Source organism: Columba livia, chromosome 4 (genome assembly GCF_036013475.1).
Source record: "Columba livia isolate bColLiv1 breed racing homer chromosome 4, bColLiv1.pat.W.v2, whole genome shotgun sequence".
NCBI lineage: Eukaryota > Metazoa > Chordata > Aves > Columbiformes > Columbidae > Columba > Columba livia.
Window position 1 is genome coordinate 59,078,530 of NC_088605.1, and position 17,346 is coordinate 59,095,875.

The following is a 17,346-nucleotide window of genomic DNA, read 5'->3' on the forward strand; positions in this document are numbered from 1 at the left end:
CGATGTGTTGCCTTATATAGGATGAGACAGTGATTTCTACAGCATTGTTTTCAAAACTGTGTTTGCAAGAAAGAAAATATTATCTTTTTTATTATTGAATGAAAAAAAATGCCTGTGCAGATCCTTGTTAAATGGCAATAAAAGCTGATTTTTCTGCCTATGTGAATTAATTTCTGTGATGGAATTTTGTTATTAATGCTTTTTAATTAAGTTGTATTGCTTTGCTTATACATGTAGTGTTTAATCACATAAGAATCTAAACCAGAGCTTTCCCACCATGTAAAGAGAGCTCTTGGGATACTCAGGATTTAATTTATGCTGAAATGAAGAGGAAAAAAGCTTCTATTATAAGTTTTTCCTTAGTTACCGGTAAAAATCATAAAAAAAAAAAAAAAAATCAAGGCTGCCTGTCAAAGTGAAATGTAGCCTAGTTACAGTATGACATGAGTTTGATTTAGTGGTATCCAGATATTGCCTGTGGGTAACTGGCATTTTCCTACAGCAATTTTTCCTTCTTTTATTTTTAGGTCATTTGAATGCTTATGAATATGGGCAGCCTATTGACCTAAATGTGTGAGAAACCCTGCATGGGAACCAACAGCACACACTCACACAATCCTCATAACGTTGTCCAGCTGGATTTGGTGAGAAAGGAAAACAAGGGGAATGTAATTCCTCAGCCTGCTAGAGGCTGTTCTCTGGGGACTTCTGGTTCTTTTTGCCTGCTCTGCTTTTGCAATTATAGTTTTATATCAGTAAAAAACATTCTTAGTATAGTATCTCCACATCCCTGGGCAAGAAAGTCATTTCCCTTCCATGATTTCTCACTCTGATCTTATTTTCTTTTTTCTTGTTTTCCAGTGGAGAAACTTGCCTGCCAGGGATAACAGAGGAGAACATGTGGACTCAAGTCCCTCTGTAGCAGAGAAAGGAGGGCTGAACAAGGGTCTCCTTGATCCTGAGGGCATTAGCTCACCCAGTACTGATGGAAACACTGCACTGCTTGCAGTTCTCCACCCCCAGCTGAAAGAGACTTGTTTGCCGCTGATCACTTTGTAACAGAAGTTCCCCTTTGGAGAACAGGTGGAGGTAGGTCCCTGAAAATCCCTGAGGAAAATTCTGCCTCTCCGTGCAAGTCTTGACTTCTAATGTCCATAGGCATTTTTCTCGAGAGCAGGGGCTACCATGCAGACTTGCTTGGGGCTACCAACTTCAGCTTGCATTGCTACCCGTGTGCTCCAGAGGCAGCTTGCACAAACAAAAGCTGCCTGTGTCCTGCCTGGGCTGGGTGAGGATGCACCCACCAGCTGAGGGTCACCCCACTGTCAGGTGGGACTGTAAAGGCTGCCGAGCCAAGCCATTCAACCTAGGTCTCCAGTCCCCTCACCACTGCTTACCAACCACAGCCCAAATAGACTTTTGGGGCCATCTACGGCATCAGGCTGTGGAAGTAAGTCTGGTATCGGGGTGCCCTTCTCATTTGAGCTGGGAACAGTAAAATCTATCGACAGCATTTGCACCACTTTTTCTTTGCCTTTCTGCCCTTTTGGCTTCACTGAGCACCACACAGCTAAAAATTTACAAGGCTGACAGGGTCTCGCTTTCACCTGCTGTGACATCACTGTTAGACCATGATGATAAAGAGGGTATTTTATCTTGGGGAAGTTAACTTTTGCAGCTGGGCTTTGTTACTGATTTCTTCCTCCATTACTGTGTGCCAGGCCAAATGCCCCCCTGCTCATGTTCTCAAAACTCTTGGAAGCATATAGAGAAAGACTATGTACTCCACTAGTGTCAATGTAGATGTGAGAATAGGCAAGAAAATAATCAAGGATGAAGCTGTGAAATTTCAGCCTCAATGAAACATCATCTTCTCAGATTTATTTAATCAGAGGCTGGGGGTTTATTAGAAAAATGGTTTTCATTTTGCTTAAAATAAACCTTAAGTAAGCTTAAGATTTCAACCTTAGATAATCCTTAGGATTTCTGTGCATGTTTTCCTACAGAATTGCATGGGTTTTGTCATCTTTCTAGGCAACAAGCCAAAGCATAAAGTCCATGAGAATATTTTATGGTCATTGCTGTAACATGGTTCACAAAGGCAAAAAGACAGCTTGAAAAACAAGATGAGGCAGGGTGTTTCATTGGTTGGTTCATATAGAAATTTTCTTGTATTCAAATGATTCCAGCTAGCATACAACATTCTTGCTTACAAAGCAAATTCCAATTTAATTCCAAAGCGCTATTGTCACGGGGTACAGTTATTCCAGTGCTCTTGGCCCAAATATCATTCCACCAGGGAATTCATACGTAACATATTTCTTTCCTTACTCTTGATCTTCCAGAAATGACATGGGAATATGACAAACCACAAATGCAGTACCTCCCAGATATTAAAGATATCCCTTAATATTCTAACGAAGGCCTCCTTTTCAGTGAACAACAAGACACAGAGAAGCAGAAAAGCAGAATTTTAAAGATTTTTAATGAGGCTCATGCTGCCCCAGATGCTGCTTTTTGTTGCTTTCATCCAGTCTTTGTGCCACTCAGTATTTTGGAATTGGGTTTTCTAAATCATTAAAACACAGAAGAAAACAGCAAATTCTGCTAATTATAGAGAGATTTGTGAAATAATGAGTCAGGTTGGATTGCAAGAGCCTTTTAACGTGAGAAAGCATAGACATTTAAGCATCTGTTGATGACACAGGCAAGCTGTGGGTGATGCAGAGAGGACACATGGCAACACTGACCTGCTTGAGCTAAGACTCACTTATTGAAATATCTGAGCTAGATCTTCAAAATGTTCTGCTCTCAGTGAAGTCTGGGCATGTTTTCTCTCCATTTCTGACTTTCATGGCTATAGATACTGGAAAAATGCATTACTGAGTGTAAAGGAAACTTAAGCATCCAACAGCCAGTAATGTTGTGTTGACCTGAAGGCACATTTTTGTACACTGAGTTCCCAACTTTCTATAAATGTGTTCCAAAGCATGCTCAAAGGTACAAGTTTGAAATTAAAGCTGACTGTTAGGCAAAAGTACTGAGAACAAGTTAGCTAGTTGTATATCAGCACAAGGTACTAAAACGACCTGGTAAATAGGACAGAATTTGCATCAAAGGGAATTTTTCTTTAAAAATGTGTCTCTCATTTCTGTAAAACTTTGTGAAAATGCTAATATTCTTTCCATAGCAAGGAAACTTCTTTTTTAAGCTTTGGCCAATGATGCAGGTTTTTTTCCCAGCTCCATTCCAATAAAGTTAGTTCTTCTGAAGTCCCTAAGTACAAAAAAAAAGATAGATTGTAGTAAACAGCAGACTCTCACTGGAGTCACAAACAATATATTTTTATCCCTGTATCCAGCAGCAAAAGGCTCTGATATGGTAATTTTTACCTCCTTCATTTTCTCCTCCTTCCTTTATATTCATCTCAATTTATTTAAAGAAAAGAGACACATGGCTGTGTATATGCATTCACACCGGAGAGCTGAAAACCACATATACTGTACCCACCAGAGTAAACCAGAGACTAGAGCTGGCTTATGATATATTCAGGCTGGTCTGTTTTATCAGGTACAGCAGCTGAGAGGACCAGTCAGGCTGCTCTCGGCAGGGTGGTTTGCTGGATCAAATTTGCTATTATGACCTTTTCTTAACTGCCTACCTGCCTTATAAAAGGCGCCCACAGCTATCACGGGCCCCTTTTAGTCAGCTGAATAAGCACAGCTTCTAGTTTTTAATGTGATTCTTTTCATAGCTTTCGATTTTCCTGTCAACTCAGAATTAATATTTGGGTAATACTTTCACATGCTGTCTTCTGGGGGCTCATACACATTTTTTCAAAAGCTGCTGAGTCAAATTAAAATTCTACCAGGTCTTTGGTTCCCTGCTACCTAAGTTGCTCTTGGAAACTTTAAGCAAGAACTTGTTACATTAAAAAACAAACAAACAAAAAACCCACCACAACAACAACAAAATAAACACCACCAAACCACAAACAAAAAAATCCACAAAACCTGTGTGTGCAATTTTAACAACAAAAGAAAAAGTGTATTTAAGTTGCAAATTTTGACATTCATCCTGCTCAAAGAAGCAGGATTAAAACACAAATGGGCCTAAGGTCTATGTAAGCATTGCCATCAGAACAGACAATTCTTTGTTCAGCTATGATGCAGAAAATTTCACGTCAAGTAAGAATGAGAATATTGAAGAAAATATTTTAATTCCCTAATAGCTCATGTAACACAGAAGCATCCCTGGAATGCACATCTGAGAGTGAATAATCCAGGAATTATCTAAGGAAACAATGGCAGAAAGGATTCTTTAATTCAAAAAGTCAAGTGCTCAAGCCACACAAAACCCGCTAAGAAAGTGCTACAAAAGATGAAGTGAACAAGCTGTTGCCCATGTAATTATTCTCCCAGCAGGCCCTCCTGCCTCTTCTGGAGATGTTTTGACTAAATCTAACAAAATAATAGCTGCAGTCATCTCCTTTTGCAGTCACTTGCGATACAAATTGGATGCAGTGTCAAGTCCTTGAAGAAACTGATGGTTCTCATCAGCAGTATTTGTCTGTCAGATGCAAACCACCTGGCAGACACACAAACATTGTGAATGCAATTGGAAAAAAGCGTCCTTTTTTTTTTTTCTAGACTGAGAAATCCTCAGCCAGAAAGCGTGATGAAATATGCACTTTTCTTGTTTCTTTTTAAGACAAAAGGGATTTTTTTTATAAAATTTCACATTATTTTTAGGAAAACACATCCATGCTTTTGGAAACTTCTCAAGCAAATCACACACTTTGCTCTTCCTTAGCATAGGCATCATATTTGTCCTCATTAGGAGCAAGGAAGTTGAGCAAAAATAACTTCAGAGGCTGCTCCAAGGCACTTGTCCATTCATTGCATCTTTTAATACTAGTCATAAATATTTATTGTTTTAAGAATTTGCTTCCAAAATTGAACTAGAACTCAAAACTTAATTGCCATGCATTTTTATCGTGAAAACCGTTCTCAGCTTTAACATGTCTAGGTGAGACCAGAACAGCTAATATGAATGTTTCTTTTATTTGCTCTGTGATGAACCCAGAAAGCAACCTGCAGCAGAGCTTCATGATTAGTTAGATCTCTCATACCCATTGGCCTCATATCACGGTTTTAATAACTATAGACATGTTCTGTGTCCAGTAACATGTAATAATGGCAGAAATTTTAGCGGCTTGTAGGTTTTAACTGTAGAAGAAGCTGTAACACCTCCCAGAAGAATAACAGTATGATAAAGTTGCAAGGTGAGGTGTGATTTCTCTCCATCTTTTTTACACTGTTAAACATAAATATAAAGCAATCTACCAAATCCTTTATGTCATAAGAAGTTGAAAGATAAAAGTCAGGTGCCACCCCCGATGCGTGGAAGTCTCCACTAACAATCAACAGCACAAGTTTACACGGTTCTTTGTCAGATTTTCTGGATTTGAATGAGGAATATCTTTGAAATCTACTTTTACTGTAGGATGTGAACTTCGAAGCACCCAACTGTAGTTGTCCCAAATGCAAGGCTATGTGCGTATCTGTTAGTGGGAGAGGAGAATTAGAATATCTGAGTAAGATCATGATGGTCAATACAGAAAGTTGAAGCTTCAAGGAAGGGAGGAAGCTTCAAGGCCACACTAGGCACCCCTGAGACTTCAGGGTAGAACTGGCAGGAGAGCCCATTTAGGTTTGGAGGGCATCAGCAGCAGACTTCAGCCCTAATGTATTGTGCACCTGTCCACCACTCGCCATTTCTGCTGTTGTTGGATAGGCAGCAAAATGCATTTTTCTCTCTCCAGACATGGAGATGAAGCAGTACCTGTGGCATAAGTCAAAACAGTTCTCTTGAAATAGTTACCTCTAATAGAAAAACCCCATGATTCCTGCTGTGTGTGCTATGTCTTGTCATACTTTTGTGGGGGAGAAAAGTTATTAATTTCTTGGTGTTTCTTATTGCTTCACAAATTCATGTCCTTTAAGGTGAGGAAGGATCATTAACTTCTCTCTCTCTTGACTGTGCCTCACGTGGGTCACAGCATCTCATTACCAGTGCAGCAAAGCCTATAACTTGAAAATTGTGAATAAGGACAAAATAAATTGGCCAGAATGAAATCCCTCTTTTTCCACAGAGGGCAGTGTGAGCGTGTTTGGTGACTGCCCCTTCAGCACTGGCAATGAGCACCCTCCTCTTCCAGGCAAAAGGCCCTGGCTGCCCCATCCCGGGTACTCCTAGGTAGGGAAGGAGCTGTGCTTCTAGAAATATTTGCTTGTGAAAAGATTATGAAGTGGAAAATGTTATCTTAAAATCCTCTTTAGAACACTGAATGCCAGTAAAGCAGAATATTTTAGTTTTGTTCTTTTTTTTCCCCCCCTGATTCTACACAGTTTGCAAGCTTAGGATAGCTGAAAAATTCAGCTTGACTTTGGAGAAAGCTGTTTTCACTTATGACAATTCAAAATGTTAGACTTATTCAAAACATGACATTTGCATGTCTAAGTGGATAGATCAGTTTCAGCATGTAAGTTAGAAAGTCTGCTCTCATCTGTCGCTTAGTTTATGTAAGTGTATCTTCTTGGAATGGGCTTCCTTTTTTTTAAGGTACTTACAAACTTCACTGTCTCAAGCTATTATGCAAAATCTGTACTGCATTGACACAGTTTACCATGGTTTTAACAGTCTTTAGGGTAGTATGTTGGATAATGGATAACTTGCTCCAGATATAATTGTAAAACCAAGTTAACAACAGGGTCATCCAGAATATTCCTCCTTTACACTACTTCAAGAATCTCAGGTATTTTTTCTATACTAACATGCAAATAGAAATATGACCCTTAGCCTTTGTGAAGCTGAACTCCATGTGAGATATCTGGCAATTTCCTGCATCTTACAGAAAGATTCCTAATCCTCTTTAGTCCTCAAGAGATCTGGTCGTCCTTCATGTGGTCTGCCCCACCAGCTTTTCCTGGTCACATTTGCTGTGTAAGGGCTGCTTTGGTCTCCACTGTTGCCTCTCATTCTGGATCTAACAGAGCCAGCCAAATTAATTAACTTGAGCAAATGGCTGCAAAGCTTCCCAGATCTGCTGCCTCCTGCCTGCAGGAGCACAGGTCCTCTAGGACTTGGCTGCACAACTGCATCACAGTCCCAGGCTTTTGCTGTCCCCAAAAAAAGACATTTTACTGTTCCCACTGAATTCAGTAGAGCCAGGATTTGGCAGATGTTCCTTCTGCTCAGTCCCCAGAAATTTGTGTCTGTAGATACAGACATCATGGGTTCAGGCTGGACAATTTCTTCTGTCAGGATGGCCAGGAGCACAGGTTACAGTGGTGATGAAAGGTACAAAATGATAGGTCCTCATCGCCCTCCTCGCAGTCACAGTCCCTCTCCATTTCTGCCTGCTGCAATCCCTCCATCTTTTCAGCCTTACAGTCATTCCCCTCAGGTCTCAAAGGCATTGACCCACTGTTTTATCCAAAAACTTTTATCCAAAAAGTTTCAGATGTGGCCCGAGAAAAAAAAAGCATTTCATTGGGGTATATATTTTCCCCTGCACATCTCATTACAGCCTGGTCTGTTTAAACATCAAAAGTGCTTGTGTAAATATATACAACGAGGCTAAGTGATTAGAATAATCTAATGCAAATTTCAAAGACTGAGTGGATCTGAGAAATCAACACTCTCTTAAGTTTCATTTCCACAGCATGAATGGAAATAACATAACTAAAGTACATGTTACACTTCAAAGAAAAGCAGTGTCAAAATTCTAATAAGAGGATTGCTTGAAGGTGGGGAGGGGAACATGCCAGGTGGGGGGAATACTCTTTCCCTAGTTGTAGATGCAGTTCATTTGCTCATAAATGCCTTTTAAAAAAAGTAATAACGTATCTGCAGGCAATGAGGCACTCTTGTCCATTAACTTTTGCCATATGCTGTTTTCACACACCCTCATTTATCCCCTGAGCTCGACTTGTACTTCACAGACAGTCCTGATGTGGGCCAGCACCCTGGCCTCCCTCTAAGCCACCAGCTGTGGCCACCACAACTGCTGAGGGCGAAAGACATCAGAAGGTGTCCCAAGGGAAGTGCAGCACCTCTCCGGCCAGTGCCCTGTTTTCAGCCACCGCTCAGACCACCTGAGGCAAGGATCCCTGCTGGTGATGTGAACATCTGTCCTGTCCCCATCACATTGCTGATGTGTGTCACTGCTGAAAGGATGGTGGAGAAGGGTGAGATGTAGAGACACCACATCTCCTGTCTGGCAGGGTGTGAGGGAGCCTTGTTGAAACACTCACTTCAGATTCAGGCTTTCATGAGCCTGCACAGCATTGCCTGCCAACACCAAGCAGCAAATTGAAAAAAAGCTCCTGGGCTCCAGAGCTGCCAGAGCAGAAGCATCCGCCTTCCCATGAGGGGAGTGTGGTGCAGAGCAGATGGTGGATCTGGTCCCTGAGCTGGGGCTGAGTCTCCCACCTCCTTTCCCTCTGAGACCCAGTGCAGCTCCACAGCCCAAAGCACTCATTGCCTCCACCATCATCACTTCTACCCAAAGTGTGGTGGATGCCTCATAAGGGAGCTGGTGGAGAAGTGGCACATCAAAGCCAGGAGTACATCTTTAATTCTGGAGACAGACATTTTCATGAGAAGAAAAAAAGGCACAGTTTCAGATCAATATTAGGTGAACAGTTCAGAAATAGAAACCTTTCCCTTGGCAATGCAAATCATCTGGACTGCTCTAACATGTTCAGGGCTCTAATGCTCTTAAAGCACTGTCTCTATGCTGACTGCAAAGCAGCTGTAGCCTGACCTCTGAAGGACAATTTCATTTCAAGTGACCTGGGGAAGTAATAAAAACATGAAGACAAAATGGAAAAACTTATTAATTGGAACACTCATGATACTATTTTTGTTTGCATCACGGAGAGCATTGACCAGTTCTGTATGATTTCTTCACTCTGTAGAAATTGCAGTGTTCAACTGTAGCAAATGCACAGAGTTTAAGGTCAATGTCAAGTCATAAAACAGCTACAAGTACAATTTAAACATTTACAATTATGGGCAAAACAAGAAAAAAAAAAAGTACTTTATACTCTATCTGCAATTCTACTCGCTCTGTACACAGTGTTAATAAAATACAGATGCAACTCAGGCCAGTGGTAATCGAAAGTCATTAACACCAGATGCTGTTCAGTGCCCTGTATGAATTGTATTTTGTTGGTCTTAGCCCAGTGCCCGTTAGACAGATATCTACATTACAGCCAGAGCCTTAGTGTCATTGGCAAGGACCAAGGGCTGTAACACGTTTTCTCACTGAATTCCCCTTTTGAAGTAGAACTAATCCCTTTTGGATGCTGTGGGGTCCCTCCTTTCTGGCACTACTCACGTTCATAACATTCATGGTCTCTGAGGGCAGAACGTCCACCTGCAGGACTGCTATATAAAACGCAATACATTAATATCTCATATCAAATGCAAATGCACATGGGCAACCAAGAGAGCCCTGGCTGACGTTAAGTGCAGCAAGTCAGACTGTCTGTTTTATACGAAGGGTGGTGTTACCTTTTTGCCATCCACCCATCCAGAATCAGTCCCACGTGCCAAAGGCTTTGCTGCCGACAAAAGACACAGTGTGTCTGCAAAGCAGCTCTCTGGGTACATGACAACCAGCATGGTCAGGGCTTTGCTGTCTAATGCAAGAGCCGTGTGTGTATTTCAGTTTTGCTGTTGGTCTTCAGCCTTGCACAGAGAACGAGCATGTGCACTTTTCACCCCTTTTAGCACTATGTAAACTCTTTGGGGCAGTGTTTGTCTGCTGTGATATTCAGCATAAAGTACAACGAGTCTTTACAGGAAGGCTCTAATCAGTTAGAGGAAAAATATTCATAAGGACATCTCTCTTCTCTGCCGTGCAACTTCTCCCTTACCTGCCTGTGCTATTTCCCTGCGGGACCTTGCGAAATTCAGAGCTTAATACTGAAGGAGCATCTCCCATACTGCTCTCTCTGGTTTGCCCTGCTCTGTGTAAACCAGCCTTTGCTTGCATTTGGTATGAGGGAGACAGTTTGCAGTCCACATTTTGCAGGATCACCCTTACTGAGAAACACAGTCGTCTGCTACCAGTGGAGTGTGCCTCAGCCCAGCTTTCAAGCCTCATTGGATCCATATGCTTTGAATGATCGGGGTGATTTTTCTCCTAGTTTCTGCACGGGTATGACTTCTGGTGATCTCATCCATGCAACAATAGCTGTGTGCTCTCGGGTACCAGCAGGAGCAAAACAGGAAAAATTACAATCTTCACAGAACCATGTCTGTCATTAGCAAAGTTGCCACCATAACAGTACAGGGCTGGTGACCTTCAACTTTTCCTGTTAAGACTTGCTATTCTTCTACGATGTGACCTTTTATGCTCAAATTTGTCATGCACCTCACAGCTTGGAAATCATATCCTGAGTCATTAAATCCCCTGGTCCTGTCTTGAATAATATCCTTTGTAGAAAAATTTCTTGAAGGCATTTCCGTGAAAATACAAGTAAATTTGTTTTTAAGGCTGTAAGGATCTTGAAATATGTATTCATTCACTGAGGTGCTTTAAAAAGAGTACAAGGCTTAGCAAGTGAAAATAAAATAGGTCTGATTTATACAGTAATACAGTAAAAAGGCTGTGCAGGAAAAATGCAAACAATCATTTTATATGTGTTTATGCACATTAACTCTCTAAGTGATTATACAGTCTCTAATATCTAGATTTTCATGGGGTTTTGTAATGCTTCAAAGGAATTTGGCTGCAAATAGACAAGTATAAGTTCCATTTCTCTCGTTTTGGTAACAGCAAATGCATATTTTTCCTTACAGAAGCTGCCTTTTCTGTCACTTGTACTTACATTTTTGTCTGCTTTTATGCTGATAAAATTCCACTGACGTCAGCTATAGCGAATCTTTATGCTTGATAAATGTGTGAACAAGAAGAGAATCAGGATCACACTAAACAAACAAACGTCAATCATCAAAAAATAAGTGGTGTTGTTAGCCTGCTCAAAGGAACGATAAGTGGAAGAGGCTTTGTATAACTCTTCCTCCATGCTCAAAGGTGGATGGGTTTAGGTAAGTGAAAGCTTATATTGTACCTTCTTTTTTCGTTGTGTGCTCTTGGAGGAAATGGTATTGAAAAGGCTAAAGCCACTGACATTTTGGTGTTGCAAAAGAATGAGAATGTAAACTAGAAATTAATGGAAATGCTCCCCTAAGTATATGATCCATTAAGTTGTTTTGCAATGCTGAGAAATGAAGCGTAGAGTATTTTGTAAAAGTCAATATCCTGTGGGGATGAAAGCAAGATTAGGATCTTGCACTGTAACAGGCCAAGCCCTGCCAGTAAGCACGTAGGTATAAATCCAGAATGCCTCCAGTTTAGCAAAAGGAATCACCCTCAATTTGCACTGATGCAGCTGAGGACCAACCCTGCGCCTGTATCCTCAGCTTGGATGTCTCTGCCTGTGTGCCCAGTACTGTGACCCAGCTGTTGGCAGCTCTCTGGCCTGTGAGAAGAGAACTTCAGCCAGATGTGTTGATCCAGGAGCAATGTAGGACATCATGGACTCCTCCTGCCCTCTGCCAAGTGCGGGATACCTTGTTTGCACTAGGATTTACTGTAGTTTTCCAAGTGGCTTATGTTTTATTCTGACTGCAAGGAGTTGCCTACTTTTTCAAGAAAATAAGATATCCAACCAGTGGAGAATGAAGTTTGCATTATTATTCTGCAAACAGTGTTTACAACATTCAGTCATTAATGATTTGCCGACAGCTCTAGCACTGAAGCACAACGTTTCACTCTGTCCTGGCAGAACAGATCAATCACCAGTTTTTACTGGAGTGTATCTTGATGTGCTGTTGCCTTTCTCCCACAAGTACTGACTACCTTGACATGGTAATTGCGTTGCTCAGCAGTTTCTGATCACTCTGCCAGGCATTTAGCTATTCAGTTCGTATTCCAGCATAATTTCTTCTGCTTTGCTTGCAGACCTGAAGGCCAGGAAAAGGGCCTCCCAGGCTCATCCTGAGGTGGATCTGGGCTGATGTTTTCAGGGGTGCTCAGCTGCAGCAGGTTTTCTTTTCAAACTCAACACAAAGGATGAAATAAAGAAAAATAACCCTCTGGAGGTTTTCTTTATATTGCATACCTGAAGCCTGAATAAAAAGAAACCAGGCATTAAAAAAGTGCCAGCTTCAAAAAGCTCTTGGCACTGACAGAACATGGCTGATCAATGGTGTTTTGTTGCTACAAGAGGAGCTTTAACTGAAGCTGCTTCTCCTCGGTCTGCTGCCAGGGACAGCAGCAGAGGTCTCTGAGGAGCTCAGGAAGGAAGGTAAAGAAGCCTTGAGGAAATTCCTTTGTGACAGAGACTACAGACCAAGAGAAACCTCTCAGCCATGTGCATTTTTTACAGCCAAAAGCTCAGAAAACATTAAAAGCAGGCAGTAGGTTGTTGAAAAGAAAGGCAACCCCGTCCTCAAATACCTTTTTCATAGTACTCTGTCTTCAGGTTTCATGAAATGACAGGGGAGATGAAACACATCTGAAAACACTTAGGTACTTTTTCGTCTTTTCCTCTGCATTCGGTGTACTGGGATCTACAAAGCAAAATAATTATGAAGCAGCAGTTGCCCAGAGTAAGGGCTGTCTCCCCATTGTCAGTTCAAGAAAAGATACGACCTCAGCAGGAGTTTTGCCCAAGTGAGGAGTCTTACCCAAGCACAGCGAGAAGTTTGTTTGTGAAGATTAGCGTTCCTCAACCCGGGATTTCACAGAAGACCCCCACGTTAGAGCTGCAGCAAGTCTGATGCTTCCAAAAATCGACATGTACATGACTCCTGGAGCACAAATATATGTGTCCTGTGCAGAGAGACCGATACTCCCAGGGTGCTGCAAACCTGCTGTCCTCTCCCACCCCGGGACCAAGAGGTGCATGCACAGCAAGTACTGACCTTGCTCGTGCGTTTGTAGGGGAGGCTTCGGCCTCTGCTGTGAGTAGATCAGGAAGCCATAATGTCAGGCAATGCAATGTCAGGCCAGGTGCTGAGGGACAATGTTGGCCCTACTGAGCACACACCGCTTTAGGGAACCCTGGGCCCGTGACTGTGCCACCTCATAGGGACATACCCAAAGGAGCTTTGTCCCACCTGGCTCACGTGCTGAATGCTGCTCAGGCACCTTGGCCTTGGGAAGCCGGTGGCTCATCCACTGGCTTTGGGCTGCTTTTTTTACAACTTCAGACCTAGGTCAGGTTTGTTTACACAAGCTAAACCCACACATGTGAACCGTGCAGCTGACACTCTCCAGCGAGTACCTTTCAGGTGGTAAACGAGCTGTGCTGAAGTCAGCAGGACTGCTGGTGTGACCAACAGCCACATTTAGTAAGCGGTGGAGTGAGGACCCCTGTCATTCCACAGACTTAAAGTAACTCTGTTTTTCCAGTTCTGTCACACAGTTTTTGAGGCAATGATTTTTTAAGTTTTCTTCTGGAAATAAAACAGATGCTTTTAATAAACAAGCAAAGCCCTTGGGTCCTGCATCTTTTAACCAGATGACAGAGTGGCTAAAAAACATCTCTCAATATGATGACTTTTGCCTTATCTCTACAGTAACACATTTGCCTGATCAATCAAATACAAAAATGCAATTTAAAATGGCTACATTTTGATTTCTGAAATTCACTACATCTTTAAACTGTTCCTCTTCTCCCCCAAGCTGCAATATTATTTTAGTTAATAAAGTTCTCCTTCGCCTTACAGTATAGTCCCATCAAGACTCCCTTCCTTTCAAAGAAACCGATTTGATTTTTTGGCTGCTGGGGGTGAGGAGGAGCAAAATCTGTGTTTGTAGAGGAAGCAGGATTGCTTTCATGTTTTGCTTTTCTCTCTGTGCACACAAGATTGAGACAATGAGTAAACCTTTCCCATCTGTGAGTAGGCAGAAGTAGGTTACAAAGCCTAGAGCAATTGCAATAACTCCCTTGCCACTTTTATAGAACTCTCTGCTTTATTAGTTTTATGCTGATAATTTTATAGTTACTTTCCAGGCATATGAAAAGTAGGTAATTGAAATCACAAAGGCAGTGTAGTACTTGAGTTATCATGTAAATACCTGGATGCATCTGAAACTAGATTAATACTATGCTACCTCTTTGAATGGGTCGGTGATAGAGTTGATATATCAAGTAACTGACTGTTTTTCTTTAAATTGGACAAGTGAGAAAAGGATATATTTTCCTCACAGAGCAAGTTCTGTCATATTTAGGCACACAAACTTAAGACCATCTGATCAGAAGCTACTCTTCTAACAATAAAGGTGCACTGGCTTGAACCTGGCATCCTAACGTTTGGATTAGTGGTGTTAGAAAAAGCAGAAAACTCTATGAATCTGCTGGATCTTCAGAGTGTTAAAGAACTTGTGTTTATTTATATCAAAAGCTAGTGCTTTCCTGGCTTTCAAGCAAAGATGGAGAAACAGCTTTCACCATGTCAGCCATAATGAAACATCTCATGGTGACTAACAGAATGCAAGAGTGAAATTAAAGACTTCTCTTTCCATGACAGAAATAAGAATGGAGACCATGGATTACCAGTTTAGCCAGATCTCAAGAATAACCTGCACTGACTAAGGATGGCATGCAATTCCAACACCTCAAAATGTATTGCAGTATACAACAGACATGGGAATTCTTCTGGCTCCTCTACTTAATCTTCCACATCTTCAAAAGGTATTCCTTTGGTCAAACATCGTATCAGTTTCATTTTCCCTGCAGAATGTTGTTGTAACAGAAACAGTTCAGCCGGGGTGCTGTAAATTTCAAATTAAGATGGCAATAGAGGTCTCATGGCATGTGAAAGATGAGTTTGGAAAAACTGTTTTAGGAAGGAATGCAAGGTATTCTGGTGCTCGTATAGTAACGACTGGAAGCAGATACTTGTTATCTCCACACATTTCCAACTTTCCCAGTATCACTTGCACTACTCCCTTAATTTAAATGACAGGAAATTACTGTTTGCTTATTTCCTACACTAAACACACAGGCAGCTGACCTTTGTCTTAAGATTTTTTTAAACCATGGTCACTAACTCTACATTTACATATATTCATTAATTTTGAGTCTCAGAAGGTGGAAAGTCCTGTCATGAGCAGAGAACCAAAGCATGCAAGTGGATTTTTGTGCTGGTCTTTCTGTTCAGCTGCAGAGAGAAATGCTGTGTGCTGTTAACTTTGGTTTTTGAGGCTTCGTGCAGAGGCATTGCCCAAGGGAGCACGGGCTCTTTGCCTTGGTCCTTGTTTAGGCTCGATTCTTTAGGCAGAAATGGCTCCTTGCAAACCAGTCTGGTCCTGGGCTGAGGCTCCTGAGACAGGAATTGCCTGGTCTCAGCTGCCAGCTCTGTGTAAATGCAAGTGAGTTGTTCATGAGCACTTAACGCACTGCAAAAGCAACTTACAAAGCTTCAAGTATTTGATCTCACAGACTAAATCATCAATATTAGTGCCAGAAGGAACAGTAACGTGAAGAAAGGGGGGAACGCAGAGATGCAGCCCCTGCTGCAGTTCAGAGACGTGTGTCTGAGCACAGGTGGGAGTGAGCAGGCAACCCCCACCAGGTCCTGCAGGCTCAGACAAAGGAGATGGTTGTCCAAAGACCACATTTGCCTGGTTCACAGGCTGTGTTTTATAGAATCATTTCAGGTGGAAGAGACCCTCAGGATCATTGAGTCCAACCATAACCTAACTCTAGCACTAAACCATGTTCCTAAGAACCTCGTCTAAATGCCTTTTAAACACCTCCAGGATTGGTGACTCCACCACTTCCCTGGGCAGTCTGTTCCAATGCCTGACAACCCCTTCTGTGAATAAATTTTTCCTAATATCCAATTTAAATCTCCCCTGGCACAACTTGAAGCCATTTCCTTTTGTCCTTTCTCTTGCTATTTGATAGAAGAGACCAACATCCTCCATGATACAACCTCTTTTCAGGTAGCTGTAGACAGCAGTAAGGTCTCCCCTCAGCCTCCTTTTCTCCAGGCTAAACAGCCCCAGTTCCCTCAACCGCTCCTCATCAGACTTGTGCTTCTGGCCCCTCACCAGCTTCATCACTCTCCACTGAACTCTCTCTAGTACCTCGAAGTCTTTTCTTATGAAAAGAAAGACATGTCTTTCTTCATTTCAAAATTGAACACAACATTCAAGGTGAGGCCTCACCAGCGCTGAGTACAGTGGCACGATCACTTGTCCTGCTGGCCACCCAGCTCATCTTGACACAGCTCTGCCCTACTGGATGCTAGACATCGACTCCTGTGGTTCAGCAGCACCTAACAGTGAGTGGGCAGCAAGGGGGTCTTTGCCTGGAGGGAGAAGTACAGAGATTGAGGAAAGCAAAGGAGCACAGCCCACAGGGCACTGTAAGGCTCCCAGGAAGCAGATGGGCGAGAACAGACAGCTACAGGAAAACCATTCCTCAAGTTTATCAGTAATGTGCTTTGGCAATATTCTGTATATAGAACAAACTGCAGACACTAGAATTAGTCCAGAAGAAGATCTTTTAACTTTCTGTATGAAGAAGGAAGCAAGCTGATTATCTCAGCACCAAACATCTCCAACATGGGAAAGATTTTCAGATATGTTTAAAAGGCACCGTAGGGGCTGTGCCTCACTTTTGCTGTTAATAATGTAATATGGCTGTAATATATATATTTTTAATAACTAAAGACAAATTGTAGCACATAAAAGACTGTGAGGTTATATTTTAGTTTTCTAGAAGCTGAGATAGTCATATAAATATATTACGAAAGCATTGTAACAAAAGTGCTAGTGTTTTAATGATAAAACATCCAGGGTCAGTAGAAAATATATATCATCATCTGCAAATTCACTTTAGATGTAATAAAATAGCACAGAATAGGGGATCTGTCACATTTTAAATAGGATAAATGTTATTTATACTTTATGATGCACCATTTTATCTTTAGAGGTGAGAAGAAGCAGCAGAACTGAGTATTTGATCACGCAGCATCTGCAAATGTCAGAGAGGCCGTGGCAGCTCATCTGACAGCAACAGGCAAAGGCTGCAGGTAATTACGGGCTGGCTGCTGATGAGGGGCAGCTGCTTAGAATTTTTTTCTGATGGTAGATCAGACTGTGTTTTTGCAGTATTAGCATGTCAATGTCATGATGGAAACTTACTTCGAAATACACGTAACATCAAGAAAGTGAGGAAAATATGCAAGGAATGCAATTTTTCATCTGAATTATTCTTAATGTTCCAAATCTGGTCGTAGTGGTTGTGT

The 17,346-nt window shown here is 41.7% G+C and overlaps 1 long non-coding RNA gene across 1 annotated transcript in view; it reads left to right on the plus strand.

Annotated features, from left to right (window-relative positions):
* The window catches only part of LOC110356960 (uncharacterized), an 89,420-nt gene that overhangs the window by 53,888 nt on the left and 18,186 nt on the right, over positions 1-17,346 (plus strand). Inside the window, exons 8-11 of the long non-coding RNA XR_010472381.1 lie at positions 528-644; positions 862-1,089; positions 10,876-11,124; positions 14,617-17,130. This is a non-coding gene — a long non-coding RNA (uncharacterized LOC110356960). The remainder of the gene's footprint in view (positions 1-527; positions 645-861; positions 1,090-10,875; positions 11,125-14,616; positions 17,131-17,346) is intronic.